General features: G+C 40.1%; 1 pseudogene; it reads right to left on the reverse strand.

The window, feature by feature from the left end:
- Positions 1–750: 750 nt before the first annotated feature.
- LOC109389950 (transcription initiation factor TFIID subunit 11-like) lies at positions 751–2,542 on the reverse strand (annotated as a pseudogene).
- Between the last annotated feature and the right edge of the window lie 2,136 nt (positions 2,543–4,678).

Below are 4,678 nucleotides of genomic sequence, written 5' to 3' on the forward strand. Positions count from 1 at the left end.
TCACTGGCCCTCATATGTGGGATCCGAACTGGGGCCCTCTGGTATCCCAAGCGAGTTCTTAACCATCGCGCCACTCGGCCGGCCCAAAAGTTCTTACTTTTGATGAAGGCAAATTTGCTGATTTTCTTCTTTCTCTCCCTCCCTCTCTTTTTTTACAAGTTAGAAAACAATTTAATGATCATTCACCAAATTCCGTTGGAGAATCTTAAATGTTTACAAGGACAGACTATTCTACTCCTGCTATCACCATGACCTTCATGTTAGAGCATCACAAGTCAAAAGTTTCTGGTTGTTTCATCTACTTAAAATTAGATGTAAGAAACACCCTAAGTCATAGCAACTTAAATGTGAAACTGTCAGACTTCAGTGTGAAACCGTCAAAGTTCTCTTGGAAAGGTTTTCTCTCTGAAAGCAGCTCCCTGTCCAGAAGATGCTTAAGAGCCATGCACCTTTCTTCTTCCAACTAAGTTAAATGCCTTAGAATGCCCTAAGAGGTCCCAATATTTAGCCAAGGCAAGCATGAAACAAGCTGCATGCCTTCTACGTGTGATAAATATCACAGTTTTGAGAAAGACATTAAAATCATCATGGAATCCTTGGAGGGCTGAGATTCTAGAGCACTAGTACAAAAGTCTCACACAATCTGGTCTGGACCCAGAACTTCCTTCAGCACCAGGCCTTTTGAGATGATTTTTTTGTGCTTTGAGTTGGGTATTTGCCCCTTCAACTTTTACCTCCAAATAGCCTCCCTCATATGTTTGGGTTGTAGCAGTGGCATTTCTCTGCACTTTTCACACACATCCAGTGCTTATTCTAACTATTCCCCCAATGAAAACCTTGGAAATACCAGACAGCAATAACCGCATTCTGAGGCACAGAGCTGCCAGATGGACTGGACCAGCTTTCTAATAGCTGCCTGAGGGAAAGCTGACCGCGATGCGTTTTGTAACGGTTCAGCGGCTCCTCAGAAAAAAAGAAGAAACCAGGATTAACATCTTTTGAATCGCAACTTCATCCACTTCCTGCTTCTTCTCTTTTCTTTGGTATCTATTTTCAGTTTTTTGGCTGCAGGAGTAAGTAATTATGAGTTTTCCCTTTCAACTACTGTTAAATCTGAGATGTCTTGACTGTTGAGCTCGTCTTCCTCAGCTGCAGCTTCTTTTAAGTCCCCATCTCTGTCCCCATCAATTTCCTCTGGGATTCTGTCTGTGTCAGTAGCCCCGGGACCCCCCAGGAGCAGCGGCCATCTCATAAGACTTCCCTGCCTCTCCCCCTTTTTCTGTGGGCAACTTGCCGGCATTATCTATCGCCTCTGGAAGAAGGGAGAGGAGATTGTGGTGCTGTCACTCTCAGGAGCTTGGGACAGTGCCCTGATTTTTTATTTTTATTTTTTATGGTTCATGTCTTTTGCATCCTATCATAAGAATTTAACTCAAGGTCACAAAGATTTTCTCATGTTTCCTTCTAGAAATTTCATAGTTTTTGCTCGTACATTTAAGTCTATGGTCCATTTGTGGTTAATTTTTATATAAAGTATGAGATAAGGGTAGAACTTTCTTTCTTTCTTTCTTTCTTTCTTTCTTTCTTTCTTTCTTTCTTTCTTTCTTTCTTTCTTTCTTTCTTTCTTTCTNGGAACAGACAAGTTGCTGTCCTTTTGTTCTTCAGTCTAGTTGTGGAGGACGTCGCTTCACTGGCCCATGTTGGTATTATCATTGCACTCTTCCCCAGGTGAGGAAGTCACTTGCCAGCCATTGGATGGCTGCTCACAGAGGCTCATGGCAGCTCACAGAAAGCTCACGCCAGCTGCTGGCCAGCCGTGCTGCAGCCTATGCCATCACCAGCGACTCACAGCAGCCTAGCTCCAGGTTGAGCTGTTGTTCACCATCTTAGCTGTAGAGGGTGCAGTATCACTGGTCCTCATGTGGGATCCAAACGGGGGCCGTGCTGCTCAGAGCTGGTGTCCCAAGCCAACTCCCAACCAACGCGCCACTCGGCCGGCCTGCAGAATATGCTACTTTGGAAAGGGTAGTCAAGGAAGTTTTCTCTCTGGAGGTGATATTTTAGTAGGAGTCTGAACATTCAGAAGTGAGGGAACAAACTATATGAGTTTCAGGGCAGTGTGGGCCTGTCAATGGGATGAGTCAAGTGCAAAGGCTTATGTTTGGTGTGTTCAAGGATCAGCAAGAAGCTGATGGAGGGGGAGAGTGGTAGGAATGAGGTTAGGACTTAGGCAGAGGCAGATCACAAAAAGGCTAATAGGCCACAGTGAAGTCCTTGGATTTTATTCTAAGTGTTTTGGCAAGTCATCACACTTAGAGGGTTGAGAGGAGAGAGGCAATGTGGACTCACTTCACTCTGGGAATACTTTCTCAGATAAAAGCAGAGCTGCAGTGTGTCAGGAGACTTCTTAGGCACTTACCCAATTGCATTTATTAATATAAATACTGCAGTAGGAATGGGAAGTGGTTGTTCAGGAATAGATTGCACTGGATGACACTACTGGAAGGTCTGTTGTACCTTCAGAAGAGTACAGCAATACCATGATGGAATAGGTGACTGTTTTCCTAGAAAGATTCCATTAGTTCTTTCAGAGGCCAGTAGAAGTGAAATCAGTGGTGGCTAATTCAGTAACTATTTTTGTGGGCTTATCGGACACTGGGCTAGATACTTTTGTAAATGTTAGGCTGTGCAGGTATTTGTCCGCATGTTACAGAGAAGAAAACCGAAGCTCAGAGGTCCTATTGTACCACAGCTGTTGGAAGTACTTGGCTAATTATCTGAATATTCAAGCTAAAGTAGACACTTTGCCTAAATTATTAGGGTAATTGCAACAGATAGAGCTGGGCATTAATCCTGTTTAATCAAGCAATGTGCTGTTAAATTTCTAAGAATATATTAAAGGGGTAAATAAGAGGCTTGTCTTCTATTATAAAAATTACTTTCTAATTATTTTCTGGAAATTAAAGGACTATGTGGTCATTTTGGAAAAATTAAAAAGTACAGTTTTACACACACACACGTGTGTGTACGTGCATTGTGCCAACCTCTCCTGTTTTCTCCTTGTTCATGCCTAGACCTACACTTTTCTCATTGTGAGCCAGTGGATTCTGGTGGTATTGTTATTGTATTTATTTAAATTGTTGCAGAATGAGTGAGTTTTACTCACTTTGTTCAGTGTTACCGATCATTTAAAGTTAGTTCGGGTCATCACATGCTGCTGCTGACTTATCCCTTATTCTCATCCCACAACTTTAGCTGGTAAAGCAACTCTTCCTGCAATTTCCATGCTGTTGATTACGTTGTGACCTTTCTGTGGTCCCCAAACTCCACTAAGATGTGGGGAATTCCCTGATAGTGCCACTTGTCTAAGCCTCTCTGGGGCCAGGTGGGGCCTGGGAAACTCTATGAGGCTAATAAATTTGTTTGCCTCTCACATTATCCATCCAATTCTGCAGGATCTTCCTGTCTCCCTGAGTCTGTACAAAGGAAACGGGACACAGATTGCCTCTGTTTTCTTGTAGAAACAATATCTATCTGTTGTTCCTTTGACTCTTCATTTCTTCCTTCTAGGGAATTTTCATCAGGTCTACAGAGTGAGAAGGTTTTCTCTCTCTTTTTTTTTTAAAGTGTTCAAAAATCTGTGCTTTGTACCAGATGTTGTAAATCCATGGGCTGTATTTGACCCACAGGTGTGCCATTTGCTTGGAAAGTATTTCAAAAATTGGGAAAATTAACATAAAAATCTGGATTTCCAGATTTCTTTTGGGGGAAAAATGACCTGGCAACACTGGAGCCACATTTCCATACAGTAAAAATCAGCTGGAGCTGCTCAGTGGCTCCTTACAGGGCTTGCTCCCTCTAGTCCCACATTCTCTTTTGTTTTATGTTATTCACCTGCCTGGCTTTGGTAAGCAGATGTTCTGAGTCCTTTCTGTTATTTTCAAGGCCCAGGATTTTGAAATTCATAGGTCAAGAAAAAGACTCTTTATTTCTGCTTTTTGCTGTCACTGCTATTCCTGAGGCAAGCTGAGCTTTTCTACTGCTTGAATGGAAGAGGAATCAAAGAACAATAGAGGAAAAAATTGGCTTCTATTTCAAAAATGTTAAACCACTACAAGATATTATCAGAATTTTATTTTACTAATTAAAAATGTTTTGTCAAGTTGATTTTTAAAATTCAGCTTTATTAAGGTATAAGTTTCATAGAGTTCACCAATTTTAAATGTATAATTTAAGCTGTTTCCAAAGTGATTGTATCATTTTACATTCCCACTAGCAATGTATGAAAGTTCAATTGCTCCACAGTCTTGTTATCATTTGGTATTATTAATATTTTAATTTTAGTCACTCTAGTGAATACATTATATCTAGTTATATCTCATTGTAGTTTTAATTTGCATTTTCCTATTGAATAATGATGTTGATCATCTTTTCATGTGCTTCTTTTCTATTTGTGTATATATATATATTTTGAGACTTGTCTGTTAAATCTTTTGTCTATTTAAAAAAATTGAGTTGTTTTCTTATTGTGAGTAGTAAGAGCTTTTATGTATTATAGATACAAGCCCTTTGTCAGATAAAGCTTTCATAAATATTTTCTTGCATTCTCTTAACAGTCTTTTGAAAAGCAAAAGTTCTTACTTTTTTTTTATATATTTTTTGAGCATCTTTTTTTTTT

This window comes from Hipposideros armiger, unplaced genomic scaffold, assembly GCF_001890085.2.
Source record: "Hipposideros armiger isolate ML-2016 unplaced genomic scaffold, ASM189008v1 scaffold_252, whole genome shotgun sequence".
NCBI lineage: Eukaryota > Metazoa > Chordata > Mammalia > Chiroptera > Hipposideridae > Hipposideros > Hipposideros armiger.